A 19,299-nucleotide genomic window follows, 5' to 3' on the forward strand; every position below is an offset into this window, starting at 1 on the left:
TCAAAGTATGTGAACATTTATAAGCACATTGAAATTTAAGAGTTGAACATTATTGATATGGAGCTTTTAGAAATGTTCATCAAAGTATCAAAAAAAATTGTATGAGCGACATAAGTGAACTGAGGTATAATAATATTAGTTTATTAAATAAAATCTCGTGAAGCTATGCAATCATAAAGACGCTTTTGCTATGAATATTAGAAAGTTATAATATGGCATATTCCCCTGGCATTGTCCCCTATTGTTCATTATGTCATTTCTAATTTACAGATCGTCCCCATCTGTTGATTCTGTCAAGATTTACATCAAGTTTCGATCCCACGACAGTTAGCTAGCCAAACATATTCTCCAAGCATGATCATCCTCCCATGATTCAATCGTCCATGCCGTATGCCTGAATCAAATAAAAAAAGGGGTTGTTTATTTTTTGTTCACGCTGACCAATCATCCTTCACTGCCTTCATTACGTGATGTAGATAAGGTGGGCCCATGGTTCAAGTCTATTATTGATAATATATAGACAATTGTTAGGAAAGTGGAGTTTGCAGAGGGCATAAATTGAAAAGGTGATGAAAGAAGCTTGAATACCAAGGTATGTGAAGGCCATAAAAATAAAATTCTAATTCAAATTTTGTGAGAAATTATTTCATATTCTTGCTCCCAAAGAATCGTTTCGCACTTGTATCTCTCAGACATTTTGTTGCTTTAGAAGTTGTAATCAAAAGAGGGAAAAGGCGTATATGATTCTTGACTTCTGTGATTATGAAGAAAAAAATGATAGTGAATGTATGGCAGACACACCCATAATTTACAGGTTTAGAATTCAGTCATATATTCGAGTTTACCTTTGGTGAGAAATCAACATCTTCGAATGGTTCTGATGGTGAATGTTTTTCCACAATGCCTACCTGTTGTGGTATATTCCATTTGTGGCGTTTCCTTTCATGTTTTTTTTTTTTTAAATGCCTCTTTTTAAGGCATAATTTTGAAGTTTTCGGCTTTGTGCTTTGAGATCTATCTTTAGAGGAATATATCTGAGTGCTCCTGAGATTTGCCGGAAGGCAATGTTGTTTTACCAGATAAGTATTAATGAAGAGGATCGAAGGATTTTCGGTCAGAGCAAGCATATAGGTTGATATGTCGAATGCGTTATTGATAGTGCGACATGAGTCCATTGTTAAGAGAAAAGGTCCTGACACCAGGAGCTACTTAGACGGGAAATGGAGAAAAATGGAGCGTCAGGATGAATATGGTTGACCGCCGATAAAAATACAAGTACAAAATTATTTTATTAAGGAAAATCTTATGCTTGTGAGTTATTTTTTTTAATTAAGTGCAAGAATGGAAAAGAACTTTCAAGAAAGAAACTTTTGTTTTTTCTAAATAAATAAAATATCATTGACATTGGAGATTAAAAGAATATTTTAAAATAAGGTGATATTTGGCTTGCTGAAATTAGAATGAAATGTTGGTGATGAAAAATGAAATTTGTGGCAAAGATTCATCAAAGTTAAAAAGAAACCAAGGAAAACATAAGTGCATTGCAGTAACATTGAGAGTTGGCACAAACACATAAATAACATTGATTATTAGTAAAGTTTGGAGGTATTTTTTTTTAAAGTGAATAGCATTGAGAGTGTAGTATTTTTGAAAACTAAATCATTTTATTTTGGTGGCATAATGGTTTTATGAAAGTGAATGCAGTGAAAGTTTTAACTTTGGACAAGGGGTGATTTGTATCGAGAATTATTCATAATTTAATTGTTAAATTATTTTGTAAAACTGGTGCATTTTCAGTTGAACCTGACACCTGAGATTGACTAAAATGGCTCAAATTAAAAATGTAATAGAGAATAAACAATACCATTTTTTATGCGAGATTTATGACTATGGAAAAAAATATCTACCCTACGTCTGGTGACTAACCTAGAACAACAAATTGACAAACGACCCAATGTTTTCCTTAAAGTAATCAAATGAGGGGATGAAACCTACTTGGAATATGTCATATGTTTCACTCCTTCTTTGACTTGAATGCTCCAATCCTAGCTCCAACTGCCAAAATTAGAACCTGCACAACAAGATAACACAAGCCAAGAAACTACGAGATATATGTAGCACCATCTATCTACTTCATTGAACATATCAACATGGTATTGAAATATATCAAAGAACGACATCACATATAGGAAACACAAAATCATTCTTTGTATTGATATAAATGGAATGAGTTACAACCATAAATAATTGTTGATCTTGTAGAAGAGCTCCTCCAAGTTGATGAATTTTGCTTCCTTTGTCACAAAGTGTATCTCCAATCACCCTAAATGCATGGAAGGATAACTCTCACAACAACAACATAAGGGTATAATCACTCTCCAAAATCCAACCCCTTGCATATGGAAGGCTATAAATATATAAAAGAGTAAGATAAGTTTTGAGTTCTTATCCTTTAACCAATCTTGGGATTGAGATCCACTTTTGATGGGAGGATGAGATCTAAGGATAAGAGATGAAAAATCCAAGGTATGATAGGATAGGATTCAAAATTTTTATCTTAGGTAAATGGTTACAAAAGATCCTGGAAGCTTCTAGAAATGGAGGCTTTGGGATTCTCTCTATTTTTCCTGAATTTCTAGAATCAATGCAGGTGCAGAGGGGAGAGAAACTGTAGGTGATCAATGGAGGCCATAGAGGAGAAACCTGTAGATGCACATTGTCTAGAAAGAAGCTAGGTTGTGTTGATCCTAAACATTTCTTAGATGATGCAGTTCAGGGAAGAAACTCTAGGGAATGATAGAGTCATGCATAGGGATTTGTGCAATGATGATGTGAAGGGGGAATATGATGTGAATGATCCCATTAGGAGGTTGACTGATGACAATGTGCCCCCTAAAGCACAAAGTCAGAGATGATGAATGATGATTGAAGTGATTTACCTTGTTACAAGTCAGGATCAAGAACAACATCTTCTGTTACAATAAATTTACATCATGACATCCTTTTTGTTGAGGAAGGCATACCCATACTCAGCGCATAAGCTAACATTACATGTATAATGATCAAAAGACATGTCCATTGATGATTGATGGTGGATCCATGACTAGATGAGTGTTAGTATGATCATAGCCATCATACATAGTGATCTATGTATAATCTGAAAATCGCAGCCCAGATGGTGGAAACTAGATCTAGGATATTTTATTCCATCCACACGACCAACCAATGTACGAGTCTAACCATGTGCATCAATGAGCTGAAGTCGAACATGGTCGACACCAATGATGTAAGTTGTTAACAGACGTGAGTTTGAAACCACTGATGATGTTAATGGCTCTCAAGGTACTAAAGTAAAATCCATATGGTGTGAATAAATGAGTTGATGTCGAACACCACACAGAATCTTTCGGTCGAAGGCCAAAGATATAAACCTATCGCCGAGAGCGAGGAAACTTTCCGTTGATGTATGAAACCACCCAGGTACCAAAGGGTGTTTCTAAGTCAATTTCTTAGATAATGTGCCAATGTCGACAGGAAGCGAACCTTCGAAGGAGGGCCTTGATGTATTCCCCACCAATGACACGAAATGGGTATCATGATTGAGATAGAATGATCAGATTGATGCTAGTTTGGAACTGGATCAGGAAAGGAAAACACATAATTAAGGTTTAAGAGTATTTTAACGGATATAAGATGAATGACTTATCTTGAACACACGGGCGGACACTAAATTGGAGTAGGCAGCATTGACCCAAAACCAAAATGGCAGTTCTGTGAACGTATGATGAACCGAAAGACAAGAAGATTACCCAACCCAGAAAGCACGAAGATGAAGTGGAAGAGTGTCATGTTCAATAGCAACTCACTACCATTAAAAAATGGAGTACCTTATCTTCTCAATTCCCCAACCATATTAGTTAGTACCTCTTTATTTTTTAACAAGCTTGAGGAGGATAACATATGCTTGATCTATAATTCCATCCTTCAGATGAATCCCTCTGAGTATATTTAACGAACCCTGAGCAGGATTGGTTCAATCCTATCATGATCGACGAGTCCATCAATGTTTGATGTTTTAACGAGTCCGACGAGGGTAAAAATTGACATCTTTTTCATGTTTAGAGAGTTTGAAAAAGAGGTGAAAAAGAAAACTCCAGATGTGGTAGGTAGTCCCTTAAGTCTGAAAAGACAAAAAACATACCTAAGAGAAACTCTTAGCCATGTTCGACTAAGGTATTCATTTTTTTATTTAGTCTTCTCAGTCCGGAAAAGGGTTAAACTTATATTGAGTAAACGTCTTTTCATTCATTTGTACAAGTTCGAAAAGACAAGTGCTTAGAAATATTTTCATGTTTTGGGAGTCTTAAAAGAGCTAAAAGAGGATTCCAAGGGCTTCCTTTTTCGTAGGTTTAAAGAGACCGAAAAAGAGATAAAAGTGTACTCTTTGGTCAAAATCATGACTAGGTCAAAACATTAAATATGAATAAAATAATAAAAAATATGACAATATATACTAAAAAATGACTATTTGTCTTTACCATTTCACATTTAACTTCAATAGTGAGAGTTATTAGTAATTTTTCCCTTGATCTTTTGCAACTGATTGCGACCAATCTAGTGGATGATTTCGAGTATCGTCGCTTCCAAGTAATTGCTAAAACCCTTCTCTTTATTTCAATGGTTCCATTTTATGATTTCATGCACAGGTTTTGAGTTTTTGAGGGCCCTGGGGTTCCAAAATTTCGCCCTAGGACCAACACAGGCCTAGATGGTCGAAAAGTGTGTTGCACCTAAGAAGTCATGCATTGCAGGCTGTTGGGTTGTGTTATATTCTTTCCACGACTAACCGACGTAGTTAAACGGGGGGTTAGAGGGGGGCGGGAGCCCCCCTTCGTTGCGCCGATTGCGCAACGGGGGAACGGCAACCCCCCCTATCCGAGGGATTTGAGGGGGGCGGGTAGCCCCCCTCTACGGGGTCCGGGCAGCGCCCCGGGAAATTTTTTTTTGGACCCTATATTAGGTTGGGCGAACCTACCTATGGTTTTGTGCATGATTTTCGCACATGGTATTGGACGCGATGGTTTTTCGGTCCATGGTATTGGATGCTTCGGCATGTATAAATATGTATTGTAACATTGAAAGGAACATAACGAAAAATCAAGCTGGTAGTCCCGGTTTTGGGATCCAAAAAAAAATAAATCTCTGTGCATATGTGTTTTATGGGTTATGCTCTCGCATTGTTTATTTTCTTTGCTTAAGAATCCGTATGTAGGTAATTTCTGTATAGGGTTAAAACCTACATTTGGTATCGGAGCTGTTTTGGCTTCAAGGGACGCCTTTGTTGCTGAGGGGTTTCGCTCGGGCTTGTGGTAGACCCTGTTCAGTGGGAGATCTGCGAGATCGATTCTGGTGGTGAAAGAAGATGGCGAGCAGTCGAAAGATCGAGATTGAGAAGTTCAATGGTCAGAATTTTGAGTTGTGGAAACTCAAGATGGAGGATCTTTTGGTGGATAAAGATTAGTGGATTGCGGTAGATCCGGGTACTAAACCATCGGGAGTGACCGATGAAGAATGGAAGAAGTTGGATCGGAAGGCAAAGAGCACAATACGATTGTGTGTCTCATATTCAGTATTGTTGAATGTATCAGGGAAGCTACGGCAAAGGCTTTGTGGGTCAAGTTAGGGACTTTGTACCAATCTAAGTCTCTGGTGAATAAATTGTTCCTGCGGAAAAAGCTGTATAACCTGAGGATGAAAGATGGAGACTCGGTGACAGAGCATCTGAATGCGTTTAATACTGTGGTAAGTCAGTTATTATCTGTTGATATTAAAATTTCAGATGAAGATAAGTGCATCGAGTGGGAGATCTAAATCTAGAGGGAGATCTAAATATAGAGGGAGATCTAAATCTCCAGGAAAACCTACAAAGGTGGTGTGCTGGAAATGCGGAAAGGAAGGACACTTCAGAAGGGATTGTAAATCTAAAGCTCCTGATAAAGGAAAGGGATCTGATGATGCTCCTTCTGCAGAGGCGAAAACTACCTCAGATGAAGGTGGGGATGTGTACTTGGCTTCTTCAAGTACACATGTAGATCATGAGGCATGGTTGATTGACTCAGGTGCATCCTTTCACTTCACTCCCCATAGAGAGTGGTTCTGCGAGTATGAGAAATACGATGGTGGTGATGTCTTCTTAGGAGATGATAAGAAGGCTAGAATCATTGGTCGGGGAAAAGTAAAGTTGAAGTTGCAAGGTGGAAGGGTTGGAACACTTTCGGGTGTTCTACATATTCCTGCATTGGCCAGAAATCTGATTTCTGTAAGCAAGTTGGATGATGCAGGTGTAAAGACGGTGTTCGAGAAAGATACCTGCAAGATGGTTCGAGGAGCACTGATATTGATGCGGGGAGTTCAGACTGGAATTCTGTACAAACTGCAAGGTAGCACTGTTGTTGATGGGTGCAATAGTTCTATGGTTCCTGAAAATGGAGTAGAAAATCTAGTGGTCTCTGGAGAGATGACCATGTTGTGGCATCAAAGGCTTGGACATATTGGAGAGAAGGGCCTTCGAATACTTCATAGTAAAGGTATGGTAGAAGGTATGAATGATAGCTCTCTGGATTTTGATTTCTGTGAAAGTTGTGTGTATGGGAAGCAGAATCGAGTGAGTTTCCCCTCTGGTGGTAAGAGGACGAAACAGATATTAGAGCTTGTGCATAGTGATGTGTTTGGACCTGTGAAGGTTCCATCACTGGGTAAGTCTGTGTACTATGTATCATTCATAGATGACTTCTCAAGGAATACATGGATATATTTCCTTAAGAAGAAATCTGAAGTCTTTGACAGGTTTAAAGAATTTAAGGCTCTGGTGGAAAATCAGACAGAGAAGAAGATAAAGGTGCTGAGGACAGATAATGGTGGAGAATTTTGCAGCAAGGAATTTGAAGAATTTTGTAAGAAGTGTGGTATAGCATGGCAGAAGACTACTCCATATACACCTCAGCAAAATGGAGTCGCAGAAAGAATGAACAAGACGTTGATGGAAAGGGCAAGAAGCACGCTCAGTGGTGCCGGGTTAGGACAGGAATTCTGGGCAGAGGCGGTGGATACTGCATGTTACCTGATCAATAGATCACCTTCATCAGCGTTGGAGGATAAGACTCCACAAGAAGGATGGACTGGTAAGAAACACTCTCTTTCACATCTGAGGGTATTTGGATGTGTTGCATATGTACATGTTCCAAAGGAGAAACGAACCAAGTTGGATAGTAAATCTGAAAAGTGCATCTTTATTGGGTATAAGGATGGTTTAAAGGGTTATAAGCTTTGGAACCCAGTCACACGGAAGGTTGTGTACAGACGAGATGTGGTGTTCAGAGAGGTAAGAGATGTTATTCAACATGAAGTCCAACCAAAGGAACCTGAGAAGATAGAGTTTGAGCCAAAGGAGGAAGAATCAGACTTTGCAGCAGAGGAGGAATCAGAAGATGAAGAGCCACTAACTCCAGCTGTGAGAAGATCAGGTCGAGAAATAAGGCAGCCAGAAAGGTATAGTCCATCTGCTTTCAGTTCAAATTTTGCTTTGTCTGTTACTGATGATGATCCCAGAACTGTGAAGGAAGCAGTGGATTCAGAGGATGGAAAACTCTGGAAAGAGGCCATGGTTGATGAAATGGCATCTTTGCACAAAAATGAGGCTTGGGATCTGGTAGAGTTGTCGGCTGGAAGGAAACCCATTGGTAGCAAATGGGTGTTCAAGAAGAAGACAAATGCAGAAGGAAAGGTGGAGAAATACAAAGCTCGGTTGGTAGCAAAAGGTTATTCCCAGGTGCCGGGAATTGATTTTGGTGATATTTTTTCTCCTATTGCCAAGGTAGCTTCTATTAGATTACTTTTATCTGTTGCTGTTGCTTTTGATTTTGAGGTAGAACAGATGGATGTGAAGACAACATTTCTTCATGGGGATTTGGAAGAGGAAATCTACATGAAGCAACCTGAAGGCTTTGTGGTGAAGGGTAAGAAAGAACTGGTATGCAAGTTAAAGAAGTCTCTGTATGGGTTAAAACAGTCACCAAGGATGTGGTATCAGAAATTTGATACATTTATACGGGGACTTGGCTTCACCAGAAGTAAAGCAATCATTGTGTGTATTTTAAATTAATTGGTGACCGTGTTATTTATCTGGTCCTGTATGTGGATGATATGTTGCTGGTTGGAAATGACAAAGAAATTATCCAGGATTTGAAGACCCAATTGTCCTCCAAATTTGACATGAAAGATCTTGGTGCTGCAAACTATATTTTGGGCATGGAAATTAAAAGAGATCGGGCAAAGAGGAAGCTCTGGTTAAACCAGAGGAAGTATGTCGAGACAATACTGCAGAGGTTTAATATGCAGGATAGTAAACCAGTGAAGGTTCCTATTCCTGTAGGTGTGAGGTTATCTGCTGAACAGTGTCCCAAGACACAAGAAGAGGAAGAGGACATGTCCCGTGTTCCATATGCAAGAGCAGTCGGTAGCCTGATGTATGCAATGGTCTGTACTAGACTAGACATTTCACATGCAGTGGGAGTATTGAGCAGGTTTATGTCAAAACCTGGGAAGGAGCACTGGACAACAGTGAAGCAGGTTTTCAGATATTTGCGTGGCACTAGTGATTATGGTTTGTGCTACCAAGGAAGGCGAGGATTGGACAGAGTGTTGGATATTCATGGTTTTGTTGATGCAGACTGGGCTGGAGATCTGGATCAGAGAAGATCTACAAGTGGGTATGTGTTTAACCTATTTGGAGGTGCAGTCAGTTGGATGAGTAAGAAACAATCTGTAGTGGCACTATCAACTACAGAGGCAGAATACATGGTAGCCACTCATGCAAGCAAGGAAGTAGTTTGGTTGCAGAGATTGTGTTCAAGTATGGGGTTAGTACAGGGAGCTATAAGAATAGACTGTGACAGCCAAAGTGCAATTTTCTTGGCAAAGAACCCTGCTTATCATTCAAAGACAAAACACATTGATGTTCAGTATCACTTTGTGAGGGATATGATAGAAGACAAAAAGGTGTTGCTGGTAAAGGTGGACACTTTGAAGAATATTGCAGATGCATTGACAAAATCTGTGAGCTCTGAGAAGTTCTCTTGGTGTAGAGAAACAATGGGTGTTTCAGGGCCGGAAAAATGACTAAGCTCTCCTGTGGCCCCTTGTGGAAAGAAAACAACAAGTGGGAGATTGTTGGGTTGTGTTATATTCTTTCCACGAAAATTTTTTTTGGACCCTATATTAAGTTGGGTGAACCTACCTATGGTTTTGTGCATGATTTTCGCACATGGTATTGGACGCGATGGTTTTTCGGTCCATGGTATTGGATGCTTCGGCATGTATAAATATGTATTGTAACATTGAAAGGAACATAATGAAAAATCAAGCTGGTAGTCCCGGTTTTGGGATCCAAAAAAAATAAAAAAATCTCTGTGCATATGTGTTTTATGGGTTATGCTCTCGCATTGTTTATTTTCTTTGTTTAAGAATTCGTATGCAGGTAATTTCTGTATGGGGTTAAAACCTACACATGCAGGGGTGCAATGCTCTAGTTTTCTCTTCTGGGGTGAGTTGGGTGCAAATCTAAAGTTTGTTCAACAATTTTTCCCCAAAATTTGTCAATTTTTTTGCATGAAAAGGATCCTAATAAATCTCTTGTTGTTGTTTCAGGGGTTCATTAGCATATAATGGCTTTCAAATGGAGAAAAAGAGAACATGAGGAACAAGATTTAAATGCAGAAAACGACCCTACTACCATCCAGGCATTAAATAACCGTGGATTACTAAAATTATTCTTGCTTCCTGGTATGAGGCAAAAGATGGATTTGCTGAAATACCTTTACATGATAATTAACATTAATAAAATTAAATTAAAATAAAAAATTGAAAATAATAAATTTACAGCTTTACATGATAATTAACATCATCTAAATGAATGTTATAGAATCACTTTCATTAATTTCTTCTTATTCTTAAGGATTATAATAATATTGTGAATTTTCATAATGATATCAATCAATTCCAAGCCTCATGGGTTAGTTCAATTGGTCAATTCCCCATATTTAAAGCACCTTTACTATTGAGAGGTTACAAATTGAATTCTTTCGACACTCTGGGGTTAGGTTCCATGGTGAAGCTAACAAAAAGTGATCCCTTCAGGTATATCTTTATGGTACAAATATTCTATGGATTTAGCGATCACTGACCTTCAAGGCTCGTGAACCACATAGAAAAAAATATATCCATCAATTCCTAAAAGAAGTCACAAAAAATGGTATCCATAAGTGCTGAAAACAATGGCATATGAAACTTTTATGTTCTACCAAAATGTATCCTTGACGTACTTGCTAGTTTTATTATAATTATCATTTCTTTGAAATAGGTTAAATTATTATATATGTAAATTTATTTAATTTTGAGATTTTTTTTTCTTAATTTATAATATATTAAAATATTCAAGATCTAGACATGTAACACATCCATATTACAGTAAAAAAAAATATTATTACCCAAATTACCATAGTAATAACTTCGATGATTTTTGACATTACAATGGACTAAGAATTAGCATTACAAAAACTAAATACAATTCATTATTAATGATATACAATGCACTGACAATCAAACCCTTAGTTTTATTATGCATGGGTTCATAATCCATGGTGGGATCTGTTACATGCATGATCATTTAACATTATGGCCACAATCGACTTATATTTATTGAAATTTGTACTAAGTTGGATTTGGCGTTATTGTCTATCGGCTCGAGTCCTCGAAAACTTGCCAACTGTTTATGTCATTTAATAGACCTCGATGTCCTAGCCAGGTGGCAGTCCAATCTGCTCTGAGTTATTCATTGGCTGCACTTTCCTTGGGATCTACCTACCTCATCGATGACTCTTGTTAACTTAATGGGTCATACGATACTCGAGGGTTTTGAGCTTCATTTCCTGGTGGTTTTGTTCCTGTTCAGCATTGTGATCCTCTAGAACTTTGCTGGTCTTCAGCTCTGCTTCGGTCTGGTGACGTGGGTCCTGGTTCCTCTGGTTGTCTAGTCCGATGTAGAGGCTTGTTTATTCATTAGATCCATCCCACAGTATCTGGCTACATTCGGAACTTGTCTGTCACCCGCGATAGACACTTCAGAGATTGGACTTCATTCATTTGCGTCAGGGTTTTTCTCATCCTGCTACTCAATGGTAAGCTTCAACAGTTTTTGTGCCTTACACTCTCCTGTTAGTATTTCTACAGTTCTTTATGAGGTTGTCAACTAATCACGGGTTATTTTCTTTTCCTCGCGGGAGTTCCTAAGGTGCTAAAGGTTTCAGACGGTGCCAAGGCGGAAACCCTCTTACCAACTTCATCTTTCCAGAAAAAGAACCCTCCACACACTGGGTATTTAACTCCTACTCCCATTTTCCTTGGCAAGGCTCTGCGGCCAAAGGGCTGAGATTTTCTTAGAATTCTTTCATGAAGGTTTTCTCGGCTTATGGAATCTTCGATCCTTCTATTTAGTTTCTTTTTGACTGTGTAAATTTAAGTGGTTCGGCCACATATTGCAATTCTGGGCACTTTTCTTAGGCCGTCGTTTCGTGCAGGTAGAGTTATTGGAACCTATAAAAATTGTATGGTTCTAGCTATTGTTAATATCTCTCTCTTTTTTTCTCTATTGAAACATTGTTCCTGATAGCTCCATTTATATATGTATCCACAGGATTTTAGTAAGGGTTTATTTATTGTAATGAGTCAGATATCTGGAATTTCCGAGCTCTTTCTTAGCTTAGAAATGTCTTTGTTTATAACGTGGTGAAGGATCGGATATTCCTAGATTATGGAGTGGTAAAGGCGCATCATAGCCATCTACGTAGAGTTTGGCAATAGCTGAGAATTTTCTCAGTTTCGCTTTTGCATTATTATGTTCTGTACAGGGTTGTACACCGATGTTTGATCTTGTTAAAAGTAATGACCCACATGAAACCCTTTAAGAGTGTCAAATAAATCCATAAAATATGTGCTACTCTTATTGTTAGCCCTTTTTCGTCTAAACTTATAACTGGGATATGTAGACAACTAGGGTTTGTACGTTTGATATTTCTTTGTAAGTGCGAATAGAAACAGAGGACTCTGTTATTTTATTTCTTTCATTTATACAGTGAAATTTCTATACCCTAAGAGGTTTCCTTCTATTTGAAATGGGGCTCTACTTCCTTATGGAAAAATGGTTTGACAGAGTCTTTTAAAACTTAAATTCCTATAGAATGAAGGTCGTGTATAATTTCCTTCCAGTTGACTTTGTTAATTTATGATACATGCCTCTATTTGCCTTTAACTGTATTCACTACTAAACTTTTCAGTTACTAGATTTCCGTTCCTGGGTTTGTATTTGATGTTCACTTCTTCTCTAAATAATTACTGCAATTTTCATTTAAATAATGAAGGTAGTTCCTTATTATGTTCATATAATCTTTTTATTTAGGAAACTTTTAAAAGAAAACCTATTCTTCAAAAGGGAGATATCCTACTGATATCCTTCTAGAATAAAACAGACTAACTAATTAAATTATGCAATAACTTAGAAAAGAAAAAGCTTCTTTATCTACATAATTCTAAACTTTACCCAGAAATTATCACTTATCTGTTTATGCTGCTTCTAAACTTGGTCTACACATAGAACTACTCTTTGTTTTCCTCCCTACCGTGAGATTCATTGTGCCAGTAAATTCCCCCCTCCGTGCTATCCCTGATCCTAGGGAAATACTTTCTCTCGTTAGAGACTAGGTGTATATCCAACTATCTCGTCTTAACCGGACATAGCTCTCACAAACTATCTGTCCTCTCAGCACAATTTCCTTTTCTAGTTTTCCTCTTACTGATCTCAGATACCCCTATCTTCTTGATCATTTTCTTTTAAATACTCTCCAAGATTTAGTTTTTTTTTCCTAGAACACGTAACTGCCTCTTTTAACTAATTAATCAAAAGAAACAACATTTACTAATAACTGAAAAATTCCTTTTCATAAATTAATTTAAGAAGAGTTTACCATTTTAAGGAAAAGTAATATTTTTTTTGGCTATAGTAAAAACAAATATTTACATTAACGGGGGATGTTACACCTTCCCCCCTAAAATGGAACATCGTCCCGATGTTCTTCTTCTGCAAATAAACTGGAAAGCTTTCTCTCATAACCTGCTCATGTTCCCAGGCGGCCTCTTCCGGCAATAGTGCTACCATTGCACTTTAACCTAGCTGATAACTCGTTTTTGCAACGTTACTTCTCTCCGATCTAGTATAACCAAAGGTTCAAGGTTCGACCAGGAACTCGCCTTCTAGTTCGACCTGAACATAGAAACAAATGCATTAAGTCTTTAACCAATTTGTTTAATACATTCTTAAAAAGAAACTATATATATATATATATATATATATATATATATATATATATATATATATATATATATATATATATATATATATATATATATATTACCTGAATGTCTTTCCATTTGATTACGTGATTAGCGTCATAAACATATTTCTTAAGTAGAGAAACATGGAAGACATTGTGTACACAAATGTGACTGGGTAAGGTCAGTATTTGAAAGGGTCCACAAAATCGGGGTGCTAATTTAGCACACCCGGTCCATTGCAAGGTGCTTTTCTTGGCTCGCACTCGAATGTAGACATGATCCCCTACTTGGAATTCCCGGAAGCTCCTCTTCCGATCAAAAAAGTTCTTTTGTCGGTCCTGAGAAACCTTTAAATTGCTTCTTACCTTTTTCACCATTTCCTCCATCTCTTCTAACATATCCTGTCCTAGCAACAGCTTCTCCTCCGTTCCAATCAAACTCAAAGGTGTCCTACACTTGCGCCTATATAATACCTCAAAGGGACTCATTCATAAGGACACATGGTACCCATTGTTATAGGCAAAGTCCACCACGTGTAGATAATTTTCCCATTTAGTGGGCTGATGCATTACACAAACTTGCAGCATGTCTTCAATAATTGATTTACTCGCTCAATCTGCCCATCCGTTTGCGGATGGTATGCAGTATTGAAGTGCAATTGTGTGCCCAATCCCTCAAAGAGGGCTTTCCAAAAGGCTGATGTAAATTTTACATCTCGGTTGGAAATGATCATCTTGGGGATTTCGTGCAGTTTAAAAATGTTCTGCATAAAAATATTAGCAATTTGAACTGCTCTATAAGTTGATTAGACACGTATAAATTGAGTAGATTTTCTCAATTTTTCCACCACCACCATGATGGAGTAATTTTGTTTTCTTGATTTAGGCAACCCGGTAATGAAGTCAATAGATATTGTTTCCCATTTCCATTCTAGCATGGGTAAAGGGTGAAGTAATCCTATTGGATGTTGGTGCTCAGCTTTCACTTGTTGGCACTCTAAGCATTTGGCTAAGTACTCTGCCACCTCCTTCTTCATTCCAGGCCAAAAAAATTCCTTCCACGGGGCAGAAATCATTTTCTGGTATTCGGGATGGCTTTCATAAGGAATCTTATGGTATTCATCTAAAATTAATTTTTTAAGATGTTGCTCGTTAGGTACATATATCCCCTTCCTATAAATCAACAAATTTTCTGCATTTATTTTATAACCCAACTGTTGTTCATAGCTGTTAGGAATTTTTTCTTGCTGCCATAAATGTTTATATGTTGAATCTTTCATGTCTGATTCTTGAATCCGCCCAAGAAAGGTAGTTCGTGATTCACTAAAAGAAATTTCATATAAACAGTTTACCTTCCGACTTAAAGCATCTACCACCCGATTTTCCTTTCCTTTTAAATGTTTGATTTCGAAATCGAATTCACTCAGGAAATATACCCAATGAGCTTACCTGGCCTTTAAAGTTGGTTGTTTGAAGTAATTACTCAGACTATGGTGGTCAATCATCAACATAAATTTCTTACCTAATAGGTAATGTCGGCACATTTTTAAGGAAAACATGACCACTGTCAGCTCCAAATCATATGCTGAATACTTTTTTTCATATTCTTTAAGTTTTCTAGATTCATAGGCCACCACTCTACCTTCTTGCATTAATACGCCGCCCACACCTTCCTTACTAACATCCGTACCAAACACATATTCTTTGTTGGGATCAACAATGCTCAGAATAGGTGCTGTGGGAAGAAGATGTTTGAGTTGATCAAAGCTCCTTTGACAGTTGGGGGTCCATATGAAATCCTTTCCTTTCTTTTGTAAAGAGGTAATAGGATATGCCACTCTAGAGAAACCCTCCACAAATCTGCGATACTAACTAGCTAGGCCCATAAAGGATCCTATATTGGATACATCCTTTGGTACCGACCATTCCATAATGGTTCTTATCTTTTCCGGATCTACCGCAATTCCATCCTTGGTGATGACATGTACCAAGTATTGGATTTTCTCCTTAAAGAAATCACATTTACTGTACTCGCCATACAGTTGGTGTTCTCTTAGGATTTGCAGAACAATACGGAGATGCTCCTTATCTTCCTCCATGTTCTGAGAATAGATCAGTATGTCATCAATGAAGAATAATACAAAATTATCTAAGAACTGATGGAATATGTTGTTCATGAGACACATGAAGGTTGTTGAGGTGTTAGTTAGCCCCAAGGGTAAAACCACAAACTCATAAACTCCATAACGTGTCCTGAAAGCAATTTTTGCAATATCTTCCTCCTTAATCTTGATTTGATGATATCCAGAATGGATATCAATCTTTTAGAAGATGGTTGCACCTTTCACTTGGTCAAATAATTCGTTTATACGGGGAAGGGGGTATTTGTTTTTAATGGTTAACTTTTTTAGCTGGCGGTAATACATGAAGTTTGTTGAGGTGTTAGTTAGCCCAAAGGGTAAAACCACAAACTCATAAACTCCATAACATGCCCTGAAAGTAGTTTTTGCAATATCTTCCTCCTTAATCTTGATTTGATGATATCCAGAATGGATATCAATCTTTTATAAGATGGTTGCACCTTTCACTTGGTCAAATAATTCGTCTATATGGGGAAGGGGGTATTTGTTTTTAATGGTTAGCTTGTTTAGCTGGCAGTAATCCATGAACATCTGCAGGGTTCTGTCTTTCTTTTTAACAAATAATACTGGAGCTCCCCAAGAGGACACATTGGGGCATATATACTTCTTATCAAGCAACTCCCAGCATTGCATTTTTTATTATGTTAGCTCTGTTATGCTCATTTGGTAAGGTGCTCGAGAAACTGGGCTAGCTCCCGGAATTACCTCAATGCTAAAGTCTATGTCTCTTTTTGGGGGTAGACCTGGTATTTCTTCGGGAAATACATCTAGAAAATTTTGTATCACGGGTATATTCTCTAGTGATACAGATTTATCCTTAGAGTCAGCATACCCTTCTTGTATGGCATAAATTGACAACATTTTCTGATGCATTTGGCTAATTGGGAGGCTATTATAGGCCTTAATTACAGAGGTTTCTACACACCTTGAATTTCCTATCTTTCCCCTACCTCATCTCAGAAGCTAACAGTTTTTGTCTTACACTTTATGAGGGACCAATGTTTCTCCAACCATTCCATGCCTATAAGAATGTTGTATGACCCCAGGGGTAGCACATTCAAATCAGCTATAATAGGTTGACTAGCTAATTTTAAAGGGCAGTTGCTTACTTTAGACAAAACACTTCCTTTTGCTCCTGTGGCTAGCTGTATTAACCATGGAATTTTAAATTTTACAGCTTGCAATTTACATCATTCCACTATCCTAGGGCTAATGTAACTTAAAGTGGCATTGGGATGTATTAAAATAGAACAAGTCTGGTAAAAAATAGTACCTTCAAATTCAACCATGGTCAGCTGAAACTCTGCCTGATGACCATCAAGAGTTGCGTTAATTATATGGATGCTCCTTGCCACTTCTCCCACCATAGATGCCTCTTGAATTTGTGATATCTTATTTGCTCCCTTGCGGTGGGGACATTTTTTGACATAATGCGGGCCTCTGCATCCCAAGCACTGTATAGCTGGCCTATTAATAAATTTTGCTTAATTTCTGCCAGCCTGTTCATTTGTCCTAGTTTCAACTTTTATTTAAATCTGGGTTTATTCACATTTCGCTTAGTTTGACCTTGATACATTCCTTTGTTGTTGGTGCCCTTATTCCCCTTGTGGTTGGGAATAAGTTTTTTTCCTTTTTTATTAGCCCACTTTTTTCTCGTATCACCCTTTGGTTTATTTTACTGATAGTAGATCCATGCTTTCCAAATGAATTCGTCCATAGTTTTTGGGTTGTCGAATTCCAACATTTCATTCATGAACAACAGAAGACCACTAATAAACCACTGTACTTTGGCCTTTTCTTCACAAATATAAGGAACATACCGCAATAATGATGTAAATTTTGTTATAAACTCATCCATGGTCATTTGGCCCAGGCGGAGATCATGGAATTCTTTTGCTTTCTCATCATAAAACCTTTCGGTTAGATATTTTTCCTTAAGAAATTTTTGGAATTTCTCCCAAGTTATGTTTTTCTCATTGACCCCATGGACTATTTTTACTTCTTCCCACCACAATGTGGCTTTCCCTTGAAGCTGGAAAATGGCCAGACGGGCCTTCAAATTGTAATCATACTCATACAAATGGAAATACTTATTCATATTTATTAACCATACTTCTGCCACCTCTCCCTGCTCACCATCGAAGAGAAGAGGCTTGATTTTCTGAAATTCCCCTTGGAGTTCAATTTTATGCTTTTTTTGAGTCTTGTGATCAGACACATTACCTTATTCTTCTTCTTGGTTTTCTTCGCCTCCTTTCGTTTCCATATTTTCAGTTCAGAACTCTTGTTCCCCAATCGTATGGTCGTGATTTGGTTCTAAAAAAGCTATCGGATAGACATAATCATCGACCACTAGTTCCAGCATCAACCTTTCGTTGTTTGCCCAGAGTCGGGCCATTTCACCTTTCAATTCTTGCACAGTCGTCCGAATGTATGTATTGGTATTTTGCGGCTCACTCCCAGCTACACCTAGACCTCAGGATTGCCTTCTTGAAATGGTGTTGGTCCTGTTCCCAATACAAAACCATGTGGTGGATTCCCAGTTCACCTCATAATGACTTTTGTTGACTCCTACGTGCACAACATCTAGTTCGTTATTCCTCATTCCAGAGGTCTTAGTTTTGGAAACCTGAGCGCTCTGATACCATATGTAACACACCCATATTATAGTAAATATATATATATATATATATATATATTATTACCCCAATTACCATAGTAATAACTTCGATGATTTTTGACATTACAATGGACTAAGAATTAGGATTACAAAAAATAAATATAATTCATTATTAATGTTATACAATGCACTCACATCCAAAACCTTAGTTTTATTATGCATGGGTTCATAATCCATGGCGAGATCTATTACACGCATGATAAATTAACATTATGGTCACGTTCAACTCATATTTATTGAAATTTGTACTAATTTGTATTTAGTGTTATTATCTACCGACTCCAGTCCTCGTAAACTTGCCAACTGTTTATGTCATTTAATAGACTTGGTTGTCCTGGTAAGGTGGCAGTCTGATATGCTTCGAGTCATTCACCGGCTGCACTTTCCTTGGGATCTAACTACCTCATCGATGACTCTTGTCGACTTGATGGATCATACTGCACTCGAGTGTGTTGACCTTCATTTCCTGGTGGTTTTGTTCCTATTAAGCATTGTGATACTCTAGAACATCGTTGTTCTTTGGCTCTGCTCCAGTCTGGTGACCTGGGTCCTAGTTCCTCTGGTTGTCTCGCCCGATGTAGAGGCTTGTTTATTCATTAGCTCCGTCCCATGGTATCTGGCTGCATTCATAACTTGTCTGTCACCCGCCATAGAATCTTCAGAGACTGGACTTCATTCAGCTATGTTAGGGTTTTTTTCATGTTGCTACTCAATGGTAAGCCTCAACAATTTTTGTGCATTACACTCTCCTATTAGTCTTTCTACAATTATTTATGAGGTTGTCAACTAATCACTGGTTATTTGCTTGTCCTCGTGGGAGTTCCTTAGGTGCCGAAGCTTTCAGATGGTGCCAAGGCAAAAACCCTCTTACCGGCTTCATCTTTCCAGAAAAAGAACCCTCCACGCACCGGGTATTTAACTCCTACTTCTCTTTTCCTTGCCAAGGCTTTGCGGCCAAAGGTCTGGGATTTTCTTAGAATTCTGGTATCAATTTCATGAAGGTTTTCTTGACTTATGGAAGCTTCGATCCTTCTGT

This window comes from Pinus tabuliformis, chromosome 8, assembly GCF_031772625.1.
Source record: "Pinus tabuliformis cultivar Carrire ecotype Pingquan chromosome 8, CPIR1, whole genome shotgun sequence".
Taxonomy (NCBI): domain Eukaryota; kingdom Viridiplantae; phylum Streptophyta; class Pinopsida; order Pinales; family Pinaceae; genus Pinus; species Pinus tabuliformis.